Genomic DNA, 17,940 nt, shown 5'->3' on the forward strand with positions numbered 1-17,940 from the left:
TAGGTGGCCTACAGCCTTGCCCAACAACGTGTCCACAACTTATTTGCAGCCTGGCAAGCTTAGCTTCAGCTTGTGTATGCAGGCTAACCAGCTGGACACCAAAACACAGAAAGCCTGCAGCTTAGCAACATCCTCAGGACATTATTCAGCGAGGAATGCCCTCCACAGAAAGCATACAGAGAACTTCGTAGGGATTAATTTTGCTCAAAGGGATTTCGTGCAGATAGAAATCATAGAGGTCAAAAGCCTAACAGGATTTTTAAAGAGGATTGGACAATGCAAAGACCTCAGTTACATTAGAGATAATAGCTCTAGAGAGAATAATGATATGTTTTAGGAGACATAAAACTCCCTCCAGCTTCAGAATTGAAGACAACCATTACACTGCTTACGGCTACAAACCTCCCAGGACGGGCTTATTTCAAAACTGCACAGTGCCAAAATTTCAACAGAATCACACCTTGAAGAGAGCATTGGAAAAGTTAAACAACTGCAACAAAAAAACTCTGTAACTTCTGTAGCTCTGTTCCATGAAGCCCCTCCAAAGCTAGGAGGAAAGCCCTGACATCGGACCAAAAGATGTTCAAGGTGGGGAGAGACTTCTTTTGCTGGCATTCCAGCATGCTAAAATCTCCAGTACAGCCACTGAAATCCTAGTCTCTGTAAGTTCTTCTATACATAAAGGCTGTCCAGGCAGCCTGGAGGAAAATCTTTCATAGCCCTTCTCTGTTTCTTTTGGGTTCTCTTTGATGCGAGACCTGACCTGACAGGTAGTTTTGGTGAAGCACTCTATTCCTAGGCACAAATGGAATAGCTGCATACATATTAAAACTATCACATTTGCCAGACAAGCAAAATTCACAGTCATAGCTGGAATATTATTGCACCATATGCTTTTCAGCAGCTAAGCATGACAAGGTCCCTCCACAATCCTTGCCTTATTGCACCCTGTTGTATTTCTGCCTGGAAAGACATATGGCTCCTCATTCTCCTCAAGTCCTAACTGAGAAGTTGCTCCTTTTGTTTTTTTAATGTAATGTCCATGTTTTAAAGGATTCTGTTATGAAATACACTTAGACCAAGTATAAGAAAAGCTCCTTTCTGCTCCCACTAATTACACAAACAAGTCCATAGGCCTGCTGTCATGCAACTAAATACAGACTTCAAGGAGTGGGTTGAATTCTACTCTGCTTTACCCATAACTGACAAAATTGTCTGCTCTGTTTTGCGGAAATCTTGTGGCTCAGTATGGGACAGTGAGGAGTGAGAATTTTTATTTTTCAGATCTCATGGAGCCATAGGGGAGAGAGAGACTATAAAAATCATCCCGTTTATAAAATGAAGAATACTGTTTTGTAAACAGCTGACCATGAGCAATTGTTCAGCCACACAAACAAGGCCTTCCTCTCCCTCCAGCTTTTTTTAATTCTATTTTTTACTGTGATCACACTCATTGTAATAAACCAGCCATGACAAGGCGTAGTAAGAAGTTACGTGAGAAGTATCTCAAGTTAGGTGAGATAATGGGACTCGTCGGAAGAATGAGAGACTAGACAGAGCCCTCATAACTATCCTATCTCCACCCAGTTATACAGATTTAAGTGTTTTTATTAAAGCTGCAATGTTTTTAATTTCCCCAAAGGAGCTCTGAGATTTATCTTGGATCACATCTGCTAAACGAGCTATACCACCTTTTCTAGAAGAAGTACCAGAAGTTGATTGTTGTTACCTGTGACACCACAGCTGTGATTGGAGAGGAAGATGATGAAGCTCTGGACTTTCTTCATCAGTGAGGATTCACAGGAGCATTCTGGAAGTCTGTTCCACAACCAAACCTCTCTTCAGCAAGAGTGCCCTTCCTCCAGGCTTCTCATACTGTTTTTTAGGTCTGTGATATCCACTGATCTAATGGGCACATCTGCCTTGGTAGTTTGCAGCTGGAGCTAAAGTTCTGATGCCCCAAGGAACTGACCCAACTTGGACTTTCAAGCATCAAGTCCTCAATCATAGACTTGATGGTGCTCGCAGTGGCTTTACCAACAAAGCAGCAGGCTGTTGTATCTGGCACAAGCTGTGAGGCTTCTGTCTTCTCTCTTCTCCTTAAGTAAAAAAGATCCAGAATGTCAAATCCGGTACACATGTGTTCGGTGGGACAGCTGTATCACCATATATAATTTTATGATGACAGTATAGCATAGCATTTAACTATATCAAGTGTTGTGATGATCATGTGTTACAAAGTAGAGACGCACTATTAGCTTCTTTCACAAGCATGAACCCTGTGGCAAAAAGAGATTCTGTAACCTACCAGCAAAGTCTTTCATTCATTTGCCAAACCAACTCAGGCGCCTTATTTTATGAGACCAAGTTTCAACTGTAATGAACTTGGTTCTGTTGTCCTCTTGTCCATTTGGTATGTGTTGTCAAGCGTATTTCACAAGCATAAATAAACACACAAGATCCATTTACAATTTACACATAGCAGTGTTTGGAAAACTCATTTTTACAGCCTGGATTTCCAAAACAGTCATTTTGGGCCGAACCATTTCAAGCCAATGACAATAGCAATCTCAATGATTTAAGGAGAAAAGAATAAAGACAATGCAGAGGTAGTTCTTTTGAAAATCGCATGTAGTGCTTGTACACGTTAGTATCAATGCTGGGTATTCTTGCAAATCATCCGGTGAAGGAGCAGAAACAAAACCATGTGGCATACTCTCCTAGTCATTCAGTCACAACAAATCACAGCCTACCAAAAAGCTGAACTGTCTTCTTGAAGTGTCTGTCTGCCTCCATTGCTAACTAAAGCCTCCGATGTGGATTTCTCAGCTAAATGTCTAATGTTATCGCAGACGGGCGCAGACATTTCTGAGGTGCAGGCGAAGTTCAGCAGCTTGACTACGGACAATGCAGAATTACAAAAAAAAGGGCAGAAGAAGGGCAGTCTGATTGATAGTGGCAAAGGAGTTGCATTCTGTTAAGGAAACCCTGCAAGGAACAGGAAAGTTAATCACACATTTAATATTTAATATACCCTTTTATGTGAATTTCAAGAGGATATTAAGTTTAGTGGGATAGTCGAGGCTTCAGAAACAAAAGCTGCTGAAGATCAGAGGTTATGAAGTTTATCAAATCCACGCTACTAAATGACCCTTACAGTTTTAAGAGCAATTATTCTACCCTGGAAAATCCCTGAGGTTGGTAGGTGTGATTCTTTATCCATTGCCTTTCACAGATTATTGTATCATACTGCTTGAAAAATCAACAGACATCTTAGGCTTTTTCTACTCTCAAAAGGTTTACTGGCATCGCTTACACAATATTTTTTCAAGAAAAGCTGTGTTGGCCAGGTAACTTTTTATTGGTACAACTGCATCTGTCACAGGTTTTTATTTATATAGTAGTATTATAAAAGAGAGATTTTAAAGTGGTATTCTGAGGCTATGATAAATGGTCTGCTGCTTGCTTGATGAAAATTTTGGAGCTAATTTTGGACCCTGCAAATGGTCCAAAAAGTATGTGAATCATTAGCTGTGAAGAGCTGCTCCATCAGGAATATTTTATCAGCAAACATTTTTGTTGTTGAATGGCTTAGTAATAAAGTTACATTTTTGTCCCCTCATATCATTAGCAGAAATAAGATCCAACCATCTAAATAATAGTTACTCTGGTGAAACATGCATAAACCTGCTATCTTCAGAGGATCCCCTCTGAAATGTTTATAATAGATTTTAAGAGGTTTAATTAATAAATAACACATAATAGCCTACAGATCTGTTTTGTTTAACTGTGATGACTTCACACTGCTAAAAAGAGTATAAAGGAGTAAATACCTTAGTCAATGCATTTGAACAAGACACAAACAAGAGCCTGAATTTGCAGAAATAGCATTTTTAGACATTCAGGGTTCAAAGTTTAACTGTTCTAAAGGAAATGATAGCTCGAAAAATTCTACATACAAGCAGGGGAAGAGCAGGGTTGAGCTCTTCAGTTGCACTTCAAAGTGCCAAGATCTGAAGCAACAGTGGCCTGGGAGCTATATAGTCATGATAATGGAGTGTTACCCCGGAATTAATACGCTCCCTGATAAAAAACAGACATATTTCAGTTCAAAAGCAAACCAAATGGACTGCCTGCTTTTCAGGCCACAGCTTGCTTCTGCTTGGCTGACCTGGACCGTAGCCAGAAACAGACTGGCCTGTCTAAACAGATCCGTGTACAAACAGCCTTTGATAACACGCGACCTCAAACCCACTGAATTTTGTCAAAATCCATTTGTGTATCTGCTAGACGAATAGAATAAAAATAAATAAAGACTAAAGTGCTTCTGTCTCTAAATAAGACAAACTTAAGCAGGCTATGCAGGTTTATAAAACAGAGCGGATCCAGAGGAAAATAGGGCAAATGAACATGGATACAAAATCCAAGAAATACAGAAATCAGTCAGCAGTCCCTCCTGTTCCATCACAGCTTTTCCTGCCACACAGGTATTGACTAGCAAAACAATCTTTTGCCTGTTCTGTACACTAAGAAAGCTTTTTGAATAAAAATTCTTACAACTCCTATAAAAATTCCTCAATTCCTATACAACAGTGAAGAAATACTGGCTACAGACCGGACTTACTTCTCTTCATCCAGCCTCAATTGTGCTTTTGCAGTCTGATCTTTCCACTGGTTCTCAAACCTCCAAACACTGCTGTAAACGCAGAAGAATTCATGACATGGAGGAAAAGAGACAATTAGCACCTGTAAGAAGATTTTTGTTGATACTGTACAGTCTAAAAGATGCTTTGTGGAAGAGCTGTCGTTTGTAAATGGAGAGGTAATCTTTTAAAGAATAAAAATATTCTTTATAAAAATATTCTGTAAGATTCAGAACACACTGAAGGCTTTGTAAGGGAGCTTATTAATTGGGAAACTATTCATCAGGGTTTTTTTAAATAAGCTTTATAAGATTTCCTGTGTTTTCCTGCAGTTTGGCATGAATTGGATTGCAATAAAAGACAGACGAAAATAAAGCTAATTTTGATGATATTTATAGGATCACAGCTGAGCACCAGCTGTGCAAAACAGCCCTAAAATTGCATGTGTACATGCACATAGGCACAAGGAAAAGCTGGATTTGTAATCAGCCATCAGTTCCTATGAAGAATCTCTCAATTTTGACAAAGAACTCTTCACAGAGCTGAATTTCCAAGGAAAGGAGGCCCATGTGAACGCTTCCAGTGCTTCCAAACAAAACTGAGCAAAATCTGTTAGCAAAACTTGTTAAGCATTTGTCCCCAAAAGGTCTAGAGATCTCAGGTCCGATTCTTTCTCTATTGCATCACTTATTTGAAGAGCTTGGTGCAAGTAATATGGATTTTTCTTTTTCTGTTAAATGAGCTACGCCTTTGAAGTAACATGTAATTTTGAACTCCTGCTGAACATTTATAACTGTTAAAATTGTTGCTTTATACAAAACAGGTTAAGAAGGTGCAGAGGCCAGGGTTTCCTAATCATATTCCTACTTTCTGTTACTTCCTGAGCACTCTCTGTTGCTATTTTGACATTTGAAATGCATTGGCTTTTATTAAACTTATCTAATTGAGCAAAATCTCACAACTGAGTAAAATTCCTCAAGTCTGGGGAACTATTTCCCACAAAGACCACCCATCCTGTGTGCCTGGCAGTGCCATTACAATGATATGGTTACGTAATACTGGTACTGCTTTCTGCTCTTCATTTTTTAGGAAGCATTACTGTATAAATTTTCATTTAATTTGATCCCAGAAGCTGCTGCTTTCCACTAAGACATCCATGTGCTGCCTGCCTGCCAATTTAATCACCTAACATTTCTGAAATATAATTCTGGATGAAAGTTTGTATTAACAAAATGAAAATAACAATAATAATAATAAAGCAAAGCGCTGCTATTACTTCAGTGCCTTTAATGACAGCAGGTTATTTTTAAAGGGTCGCGATGCCATCTTCGTGTCTTTACACAGGACTGGTAAGTCATTTTATCTATCTTTTTTTCCTTAAGTGACTAATAAGGGGTTGCAGCACTGTGTCTAACCAGCTTTTCAAAGCAAACCATCAAACTCACCGCTCTGGAGCGCAACGTTTTTGAGGGGAAAAACCCCGCGTGGCGGCCACAAAACCATGGTCGCATCTCCCCCTGCAGGCCACGCGGCAGGGGAGGGCTCCGTCCAGCACCTCCCGACGAGCTGAGGGACAAAATCATGAGAAAACGTCGGGATCTGGGGCATTCTGGTCTGGGACCACGGCCTCCCCACAACCGTTAAGAGAAGGCCGCAGTTGGGGGCGGCCATTTTCCTGGCCCTGCCCGTTGCCGTGCGTGGCCCCGGCCCTGAGGTACCGCGGCCCCGGTGGCCTCGTTTGCCCCGTGTCCCTTGAAGAACTAGGATAAACTAGTGTGACATAATTTCGTGATTTGTGTGTGTTTGTTTACTATTCCTCATCATTTCTTTTCTCAGTGTTCTGCCATTTTCTGTCCCTGTGAACACTTCTTGCATTAAAGAGATTTACAGGGGCCCGGTGCTGGGAAGATGCTTTTCCCTCCTCAGCAGCTCCCGCTCATCCGAATCTCTTCATTCCAGTGAACCTCTCTGGAGCAGCCTGTTTCTTTCGGTAGTAGTTACAACGCCTGCACAGCTTTATATTTCTTGAAGTTTAATGCTACTAGAACCTTTCTTTCATGATTTCGTCCTTTTGACATTTCGTGGTCTTTTGTTGTGTTCGTCTTTAATGGAAACGCATATTCTGGTTACCTAGGTGAGCTTCAATAAGCATCTTCATCTCTCGCTGTGCTTTAGAACGTGTATTTCTGAGTTGAAGCTAAAGAGTAGGTGGCTACTATGAGAATTTGAACCTCTCTGAGAGAAAGGGATGCTCTGCCAAAGAGGAAGACAGTCAGCTCCGGGGTATTTCTAAGAGCCCTGATAAGTGGTGCTGCAGCACAGGCTACCAAATGAGGCCATGCAGTAGTCAAAAAGTCAACAGGCTGTAGTGACCATAAAACTTAAGGGGGTTGGCAAAAAGGATGCCCTTTTTTAAATAAAATACCTATGTTTCTCATTTCTGCAAATACTGCTTTCATGTTTTGTTTTGTTTTGTTTGCTAGCTTTTTACAGAAGCGTTTTACAGAAGACCTTAGCTACTCAGACGCAAGCATTTTGTGTCAAAATGCCTTGATCTGGTTGCCCTCTAGGACAGCCGATCGGAAACTCTTAACATCTCCTTAATGAAAAGCAATTTTAAGATTAAATTGACTATCAACACTTAATCTGGCAGCGTGTTTCCAGTTGTATTTATGACAAAGATTTTTGTGATGCGGTGCCTCTCTCTATTACAGAATAGCATGCACAATAAATTCTGTTTCAGCATTTGGGTTAATCAAGTAGTAAATAAAATGTTTCAAAATATTTAGCACTTCCTTATTAATATATGCTCCAGGAATTTCTGCCAGGAGGCCAGGAAAGACATTAGTACAGGAGCTGAATTCTTTACCTTATTAAGAAAACATAGCGTGCTAGATTAACAGAAACTTAAGGATGGTTTGCCCAGTTGTATCAACAGAAACAGTTACTGTGATTTAAAATTTTGAATTGAAAACGAATCTGCAGTGTTAAGCTCCTAAAAATTAGTTTGTGCCCAAGACTGAAGGGGACGATAGTAAAGGACTAGTAGGAACTTCATGTCAATGATCAGTGTTGATACTGACTATGCTGGGCAAAAAAATTGTCCTGAAAGTCATTCTAGACAGAAAAAGGAATATATTTATCTGGCATAAGATGAGTAAAGAACTGAAGGATGGTAACACGATGCTGGTGAGATTGAGGAATAGAGCCATCATCATGATAGAATGATTTAGTCTCTTAGAAAGATTTTTAAGTGTTTTTCAAAGAGACTCTTCTCCCTTACATATTACATATGTAATATTGTTAGAACTTTTGCAGAATCATACTGATTTAGACAATAGTGACATCCTGACTCTTCATTAGCTTTTTTTTTTACTGAATATGGTTTCTAAATACCTTCTGTTTGAAAACAATAGTTGTTGATAAATTAATTAGCTAAAGGGATTGTTTCCATAGACATAATTATTTTAAACTTCTGTGCCATCTGAAACCCACACTGTCCCAGATCCACCACAAAATGATAGTAATACATAAATTACTTCTCATAAAAGAAAAAAAAGGGGGGGAAAAAAGAAGAAACACAAGCCCATATAACTAATGTTTCACATCCGTGCCCTGTGTAATGGTCACTTTGTATATCTCTTTCCATTCCACTTCTGCTTCAGGTGACTGTAAAAATCCCAGTTGGAGAGCAAGGCTTCATTGGTTTTAGGCACAAATCAAGGGTTTTACAACTCAAACAACACCCTAAGTGAGATTACCAGAATAGCTTTAACGGTTTCTACGAGAACATCTAGTCCTTTAGGAGGAAGATGTACTTGAAGTTTATGTTTAGAATTGATCTAATGGACATATGTAGGAGACCTGTGTGCTTAAAGAATAAGGTTACTATGGTTATCTCTGCTTTTTGCCTGTAAAGACTATAGTATTCCTTGTGTATATAAATATATGGGAAACTTTGAAGGCACAGGAAAAACACATGTTTTAGTTAAAAGTGAAGTCTCTACTGGTAAAATATTTATCAGAACTAAATGTCACTAGTTCTGCTAAGAAAAAGAATTGTGTAACTAATAAATGCAAAGAGCTGATAGGTATACTTATGAGCACTCATATTTACATAACTTATGAGATACATGTATTTAGTAGAGCTCTTCCTTATATAAGAATTGTAATTCTTACATAAGTTGTACTGTGTTGAAAAGTATTTAAAATGGAAAAAAGAAAAACTGAAAAAAATACTACTGATTTTCTTTAAGTGGAAGAAAAAAAGAGGAAAGAAATGTTTCTAGATCTCAGGAAATGCAGGTAAATTTTGAAGTGAGTGAGAATGCCAGGACAGGCTGGCGCAGTCAGTCTAGAAGACGAAAATATCATTGGAGTTTAATAAACTGAAGAAAAATGCAGCAGAACAAATTGTAAAATTAACTGCCTGCATTTGAGGTGAATCACCAAAAAAAAAAAAAAAAAAACTTAAGCATATTCTGAAAATGTTGTTTGTGCTAAATGTTCTAACATGAACTTATTTTATTTAGAATTAAATACTTGTTTTATTGAGAAAATTGAGATTTTTTTTCTGAGAAAATACATATTCAGAAATTTGAGGCAAAGATCCAAAGTTATTGTGGGGATATGCAGTAATAAAGATAAACATCAGAAGTGTATCTGTTAAAGTATAAAAAGTCCTATTTTACCTTGCAGGTATATTTTGAGCTATACTGCTTCTTCTTATTAATATCTTATCATTGCAAGAAAAGAGGTCTTCTGTCCCCAGAGGTGCTCATTTAGAACCAGGACTATTAGAAACATTTCTTGGTGTAGCAATTCAAGTGCATGTTTCTTTATTTCTGGGTCGGTTACAACTAAAGAACAGATACGAAGCCTATATAATTTTTTTCTTCTGGGGCATCTTCTTTTTCCCTTGAAGAACTAGGGTAAACTAGTGTGACATAATTACGTGATTTGTGTGTGTTTGTTTACTATTCCCCATCATTTTTTTTTTCTCAATGTTCTGCCATTTTCTGTCCCTGTGAACACTTCTTGCATTAAAGAGATTTACAGGAATAATCCTGTTAAATGGATTCCTGTGACCTACAGGCGACTCTCACTACAGAAGGAGAGATTGGCGTAGATTCATAAGATCCCATTTTATGTTGTTTAAGTTGTCACATGTTTAATGAATATTTACTAGGGTTTCTTCGGGTCAGATTTTTTTCTGCAGATTGAATGTGGGAAAGAATCTGTTCTTGGAAAGAGATGGAATAATTTAGGGAAATATAAGACATGCTGAAAAGATTTTTTTTTTAAGTGAGAGACTCTGAAAATTACACTTTATTAATTAAATCCTTTTAAGAAGGTTTTTGGCTGTGGTGGACCACCAGTGTGTATGGCTAATGTGTTGTCTGGAAAAGCAGAAGCCTAGGCTCTCCTTAAAACCAGGAACAACGGTTTTAAACAATATCAAATTTAAAGCCAGAAAGCCCTTCCTTTTTTTCTTTTTTTAAAAAAATACCTGAAATGCCTTGGAAGAGGGAGAGGGAGTGAGGGAGGAAAACTTGTCAAAGCAAGGGGCAGAACCGGGAGGAAAGGAGAGAGGGTTGTGGAAGCTGTAATGAGAGCTGCAGCTTTCAGCTGTGTACCATGTACCAGCCTGCCTGGAACGTTGAGATTGACTGTTCTGCCTCCATAGGAGAAGTCTTCATTTTTCAGGTCATTGCCCTTTTGAAATACTAAATAATAAGCTGTCTGTTTAGTTATACCTTCATTCTTCTTAATTATAAAAGCATGCCAAAAATATGAGCAAGTGTCTGCAACACTAAGCTTAAAATCGGGAACAACTTAATTTCCTCTTTAGATTATTAATATCAAATGGTAAGCTTTTAAAACATCGACTTTTCATAGAATCAAAAAGGAAGCATTAGTTTCTTCTTTTTTTTTTTTTCTTTTTTAACCCTCATCTAGGTGAATTTCACAGCAGACCAGATCCAGGCAATCATGGACAAGAAGTCCAATATTAGGAATATGTCTGTGATTGCTCATGTTGATCATGGAAAATTGACCCTGGCAGATTCCTTGGTGTGTAAAGCTGGCATCATCGCTTCGGCCAGAGCAGGGGGTACATGCTTCACGGACACACAGAAAGATGAGAGAGAGAGATGCATCACAACCAAGTCAACATAAGTTTCCTTTGTCTCTTTTTTTTTTCTTTTCACTCTGAAGACTTAAAAAATGTTTCCTCAAAGCCTTGTATGTTTTATGTTTTTTAAGCTGACATTTGACTCAAGCAGCGTGTTACTGAAGTTCACAGTCATCTACCTTGAGTGGAATATAGGCAATATTGGAGTACAACTTATAAAAGATTTTCAGAGATCCTTCTTACCTGCTTCTCACTATGGGAAAAATAAAAAGATGCTTTCAGAATGATTCTGAGTGATGGTCTTGCTAATTTTTTTTTTTTTGCTTTTTTTTTGCTTTTTTTAATTGAATTGCTTACAGAATAATATAGTGTTCTCCCATGCAACTGTGCTGGGCTCTGTCTTGTTAGTATTATTTCTCTCTATGATATCTGTAAATGCAAAGTTAACAAATTGTAAAATGATTTGGACTGTGACAAAGGTCTGATAGCAACATTGTGGTATGATTGTTGTCTTGAGGTGCTGATTTTGACTAAGAATTAATTGCACCCAAAGCGTTTTGGATCCCAAGAATTTTATGAGCAGGAATATTGAAGTCTTCTTGTGTTTCTTCCTTTTTCCTTTGTGTATATCAAGAAGGTACAGGTGCCTGACTAATGCAAGTTCTATAATCAGCAAATTATTTAAAAATATTAAACTCCTAAAATGAACTGTCTTTTGTCACAGGGCAGCATCCATGTATTACGAACTCTCAGACAAGGACTTGGCCTTTATCAAGCAGTGAAGGGATGGTTCAGGTTTTCTTATTAACTTAATTGACTCCCCTGGACATGTTGATTTCTCCTCTGAAGTTACAGCCACCCTTCACATCACTGATGGTGCCTTGTTGATTGTGTCTCAGGTAAACATGCTCTTCTAATTAGGAAGACCTCAATGTATTTTCTTTTTCTTAAGAGAAAAAAATGATGCATGAAGTTTCTCTTATTTTAAGCTTTAACTTGTAATGGAGTGAATTTTATCTCCTGGCCTCTCCTCTTACCTATACCTGAGAGAGTGAAATCCATTTTGTATGTGGATGGTGGGTTGAATGCAGAGTAACTGGGGAGACAAAATCCATCCTTCCACATGGAGATGCCTCTCACTCTTCTCCTTGTTCAGCTAGGAAAATTGAGCAATACCTGTAACCGAGTAATGCAAGTTACAGGGAGAACTGAGACAGCCAGTGAATTCTCAATTAGAATTTTATGATCATCTTTGCATAAGGTGAGTTAGATATCTTGCCCCTATGTATAATACATATTTTAATTGAACTTTTTTTAAGGGGTTTGTGTACAGACAGAGACTGTTCTGCAGCAGGTAACCGCAGAATACATCAAACCAGTGCTGATGATGGACAAAATGGATCGTGCTTTGTTGGAACTGCAGCTGGAGCCTGAGGAACCTTATCAAACCTTTCAATGTATCGTGGAAAGTGTCAATGTCATCATTTCCACCTATGGAGAGGATAAACTGGACCAAAGGGTAATATTATGGTGAAGAAATTTTTGAGTTTTGCTTTGATTGAATTCCTGTATTAGAGATTACCAGCTTTGCCTCCCTCACTGTTTCTTTTTTTTTTTTCTTTTTTTGAGATATTATTTTTGACCAATAAGCTGGGGAGAGAAAGCAATTAGGGGAGAGGAAGGAACTGGGAAAGCAAACCATTTCATGATACTTTTTTAGTAACAAAATGCATAACTGAGAGCCAGTCATTTAAATGTTATTTGGACAGCAGGTATCAGATGCCATTTGCCTGGGGGAAATGGCTCAGATGAAGGTATGGCTTGAAATTCAAAGTCAAGGACCAGGAACCAGATGGTTAGGGTTTTTATTCCTAACTTTGCTGCTCAGGTCACTTAAGTGATAAGAAACATGGCTACCACACTTTATGTGAAAGTACATTGTTGTGGATGAGCAGGGATATTCATTCTGGATCACTCCTGAACCGTAAGGAAACAATCTATAAACACGTTGCTAACTTTTCTGGTATTTATTGTCTGGGGATATGGCATTTTTCTTACTTAGCTTCTGTGTTAAAGCAACACATTCTCAAAATGTTTACTTCCTACTGCTTCCTGTTCTAGTGTATTATTGAGGAATGTGGTGAGCACATTATTACTGGAGCTGAGGAGCTGCATCCCGAAATTTGCCTTAAAGATCTGGAAGACAATCATGCTTGCATTCCAATTAAGGTGTAAAAGATTTGTTGTGGATTGCAATCTACAGAATATGACTAAACATTAACCTTTGAAAATCTCATCTTAATCTGTTGGAGCAACAGATTAAGCAATCTTGGAGCAACTTCCTTAAAGCAATTTGAAACTTTTTTAAAAGGCAACCAACCATTGAAGTAGTAATGTGAATTCTTTAGTAGTTTCACGGACAAGCTTAGAATTGGGACACAGATACGAAAAACATCCTAGTGAACCATAATACTAAGGTGAATCATGATGGTGACTGTTGATATGCAGATGAAAATGTTGCTGCTTCTCCCAGTGATGCTGGCGGAACGTGCTTGTGTGACAGTAAAATTAGCAGTAAACATGCTGCCTGAGGAGTAGTAGTTTGTTAGCATTTCACTGGTATATGGAAATGATTTATGTGATCAGCTTTGTACTCAAGCTGAGGAAGATCTTTTTCTTTGATTTACTTGGCAGAAATCACTCAGTTGTGTCCAATCCTGAGAAGGCTGGTGAAAAGTCGAGCCAGATGTGCTTATCCAAATCTCCCAACACGACCACATCTACATGAAGGCTTGGCCCTTTCCTGATGGTCTGGCAAGGTTATAGACGAAGAGGAAGACAGTTCTCATCAGGATCTGAAGCAATGTGCACGTTATCTGGCAGAGAAGTACAAGTGGGATGTGTCGGAGGCCTGTAAGTTTTGGTGCTTTGGACCTGATGGGACGGGCCCAAATATCTTACCTGATATAACAAAAGGGGTCCAGTATCTAAGTGAAATCAAAGACAGTGTTGTTGCTGGCTTCCAGTGGGCTACCAAAGAAGTATAGTCCTACATGTTCTACTCCTATCTTGTGTTACTGAGATGTATCTTGTATATATAAGAAATTGTAACTGATGGGAATGGGGCAGGGAGCAGAGCTGAAAGTTGTCCCCCACTGAAGAATATTTGTCATCTGTTGTGTGTAACGAGCAGTTTGTTACCTGTGGGCCTTTCAGTGTTCATCCCAACATGAGTTTGGGAATGCTGGTGAACCTGGAATCTTCTTCCAGTAAGCGTGGACTACCTTGATTTGAACATAACTGTTCAGTGTCAACATGACTTGAATTCAAAGTCCAGAATCCCACAAAGGGCAGGTTTCCGCCTCGGAAGCAGAGCAGTGCTCAGCCCTCCTTTCCCCCCTTGCCCTCCTGCAGGGCGTCCTGGGTGAGGAGAACCCAGAGGCGACCACTTTGGTATCCACGATGTCACTCTGCACGTTGACACCATCCACCGTGGCTCCGTGGCGTGCCATGGAGCCCTTCTACCCCATGGAAATCCTGGGGTGCGATGCTTGAGACACGCACAGTCACAGTTCTGCACTCTCTTCCAAGGAGCAGTCACAGCTGTGCTCTGTGTCTTCTACATCAGTGCACAAAACGATTATTTTTATATCGTTATTTGATGATGCCCTTTCATTCCGAAGTAAGAAGGAAGTTAAATAAAAGCAGCAAAGTAGGAAGGAAGGTGAGTTGCACTGTTATCTATGAAATGCCAGTGCCCTTGGGAAAATTACGGTTCAAATTTTCTTTTCCTCTTTTTCTGTCATTGTAAATATTCAGAAGAACAAGCACTGGGTATCCTAAAAAACCAAGAGCAGCAAGGGTTTTCTTTTTGTTTTCAGTAAGATATCTTTTGAACTGTTAAACATTAAATTCTGTTACTCAAATAATTGTATTTTCTTGGTAAATGAGATTCTTCCACAAAGAAGCCTTGGAAATACGTTCTAAGCTAGAAGATTTTACTTCCAAGTATAACTATTCATCTGTCAGTTTGTCTTAACTGTCTTAGCAGTGATTAGAAGATGTAGAATTTGCTTTAAAAATTAATTCTAGACTGCGCTGCTGGATCACAGGCAGGAGATCTGCCAGCTGAGTTGCTTGGAAATGTCATAGCCATGAGGACTGAAGATGAATGCAAATAAAGCTAACACATGGAAATGGAGAATTTTCTCACTGCTAAGATCTGAGAGACCTATCCTGACAAAGGAGGGGGTTGTCCAAACTTAGTATGTTGAAGTGCCTATTTGTGCACATATATATATATATATATGTTTTATCACAGCACTTATCATGTCATGTGATCACAGTCACATTGTGATCTCTAAGATGATGTGTGGTGAAAGCCTCCCATAGTCACTGCATTCGCTGCACAGAGACAGAGAACTCTGCTTTGTTTTGCCAGAAGGTGGTTGTAGGCAGCTCCTTGACTCACTTATGTGTGAACTGTAAATGAGTGTATTCAGTAACTGAAGCCTGTGTGGTTACGAGAGGCAGAGGAGTTAGCTTACATGCAACTTAGGTGGTTGCTTTCATTGTTGTTTTATTTTTGCTTTATTTTTTTAGTGCCCAGAACAAGTGGTAGGTGGGATCCAGTGTTCTGAACATGAAATGTGGACATGTTTTTGAAGAACCCTAAGTGGGAGGGACACCAGTGTTCGTGGTCAAGGCAAACCTATCCATCAGTAAGCCAGTTGGTTAAGATGGCTCTTTCTATTACCCACCTGCAGTTGAGGAAAGAACTTGGCGGGATGAAATTGACTTAAGAATTAGAATTCACTTAGAACAATTAGTTGCCTCCTTCGTTTCTGGCAGCCAAATGCATTGAGCTTTCAGGTAAGCAGAGTGTGTCAGAAAGATTATGTGCAGTATCTGCTACAAATTAAGAATTCCAAGTGCTCACCAGCTTCTGCTTCCACCATTTAAAAAAGACCTTTTTGTGAAGCAAGCTGCATGAAAGGAATTACACTGCAGTGATAGCAGACCAGAAATATTTTATACTGACTTCAGTTCTTAGACTGTGAGCCAGAGCAGTTTAAACAGCATTTCAACTTCTTTCCCATCTTTAACAACTACTTCTGATAAAATGTTAGATCTGCCCCTTCTTTTCTTGCCCTGAAACTTCAACTTTTCAGTGTGGTACAAGGCTTTTTTCCCCCAAGCCTTACAGTTTGTTGATGAGTCTTGTGCCCCTCTCTCCTCCTATGAGAACACACTTCTTTCTTCCACTTCTGCAGCATCTGCCTTTGTAATAAAGGGAGAAGAACTATATTACATTATGTGAGAAATAAAACTTTTCCCACATGGTTTTTCAGCTAAGCTGAATTACATTCAGCTTAGTCCTCATTTTACAGGAGGTCTTTCTGCAGCTCCAAAGAGTTGTCTTCATTTTTACTTACTTGAAATAATTATCTGGAACATGGAGGTTCTAGAAGAACGTTCTTGGGGATTTATGTCTGTGCAAAGATTCACAATAACGCAAACTTATTTTTGTAATTTAACCTTTTTTCCTCCTTCCTTCCCATTAGGTTTCACTGCTGACTTGAGATCCAACACTGGTGGCCAGGCTTTTCCATGGTGCATCTTTGATCACAGGCAGATTCTGCCTGGAAATCTTTACAACAAATTCTCGTCCTTGGCAATTTGTGGCTGAAATATGTAAGCACAAAGGCTTGAAGGAGAGTATTCCACCTCTGGATAATTTCCTAGGTAACTTGTAACCGCATCCTCCATTTGATGTTGTGTGATACAATAACCAGTCTCATCACCATCATCTTTCCTCATAAAATTATGAAGGAAATGAGAAGTTTTCAGTATCACATTAAATACACACACACAGTCTAGTGTATTGTGATTAAAAAATAAAAAGTGTTAATTTGACTTTCAAAATTATTTTTGCTCACGTTGCATCTGTCATCACTAAGACCTGTGACAAAGGTGCATAGCTGGTACCTTACCACTGATCAGCAAAGATGATGGTGGCTCAGTTACCTTGGACAATGCTTAGTTGTACAACAGAGTACAGAGAGCTACTCAGTATTCAGAGGAGTGAGTACAGCCTTCTTACAAGTAGCTATTTAGCAGACTATCTTGAAGCAGCTCACTTATCTTCCAGAAAGTCTGGAGAAAAAAAAAAAAAAAAAAAAGAAAAAAGATGCAACAAGTGCACGGGTAGGGAAAGAAGGGCCTTCTCTTGCAGCATAGCCACCTTGTTGATCAGCCAGGCAGGTGGTAAGAAATCCCTGGTTCTCACCTCAGCCTCCCTTTTCTTCTGCAGCTGGTTTGAAAGTAGCTTTGACATAGTTAAACTTCTAGCCAGGTGTTTCTGTAGTGGATACGGGAAGGAAAGAAGTCCAGCCTTGTCTTCAAGATTTTCTCATGCTTGAAGTTCTCGGTTAGACTGCAGCACATAATATTTTTTCCTTAAGCAATGTTGTAATTCATCCATATCCAAGTGTTGGATTTACTCAGAGTAAAACACACAAGAGGGGCCTTAAGTGTTGACTCCAATCTCCTTTCTGCCCATCCCTGCTGAAGGTCTGGGTTATCTTCAGGAAGAAGCCTTAGTAGATGGGTGACAGGACTGCAAGGCAGTACTCAAAGCATTTCATGCACATCACTTACAGTATCACATGGATTACATTAAGACTAATAAACACGTGTACAATGGTGTAATAGTAGAGTTACACTGTTTAACCTTAGCACTTCACACCACAGCCTATAAACATCTCCAGCCCTCTCCTGAAAGCAGGACTCAAGTCTGTTTCTGCTACTGCTGCCACAAGTCTGGAAGATGTAAGACTAAAGGCAGTTGAAGCTGTGCTCAAAAGCCCATAGCTTAAGCCTGATAAGTAACCATTAGCAGGCTACAGTAGTTAGTAAATATTTGGTTAGAGTTTCTATATTTTATAATAGTAGGGCTGTTTTAGAGCACTTGTCCAAAAATAAACCAATCCACACATACAACATACACTAGGAGTTGTATGTGAGACAGGTCCTTTCAGCCAGTCCAGCACGTGCCTGTGTCTCACCTTGATGAGCAGCACAAATAGCATATTCAGTAACAGAGCCCAGTTTTAAGCATTTTATTTAGAATGGCTTCTCAGCACTCTTCTTGTTCAATTTACT

At 39.1% G+C, this 17,940-nt stretch overlaps 2 pseudogenes; both read left to right on the plus strand.

Moving 5' to 3' along the window:
• The first annotated feature begins 5,962 nt into the window (after positions 1-5,962).
• LOC104567244 (elongation factor 2b-like) lies at positions 5,963-12,351 on the plus strand (annotated as a pseudogene).
• A 224-nt stretch (positions 12,352-12,575) lies between these two features.
• Positions 12,576-14,438, plus strand: LOC148591582 (elongation factor 2-like; annotated as a pseudogene).
• Positions 14,439-17,940: the final 3,502 nt, after the last annotated feature.

This window comes from Tinamus guttatus, unplaced genomic scaffold (genome assembly GCF_059628265.1).
Source record: "Tinamus guttatus ecotype Peru unplaced genomic scaffold, ASM5962826v1 Tinamus_guttatus_pri_ptg000741l, whole genome shotgun sequence".
Classification (NCBI taxonomy): domain Eukaryota; kingdom Metazoa; phylum Chordata; class Aves; order Tinamiformes; family Tinamidae; genus Tinamus; species Tinamus guttatus.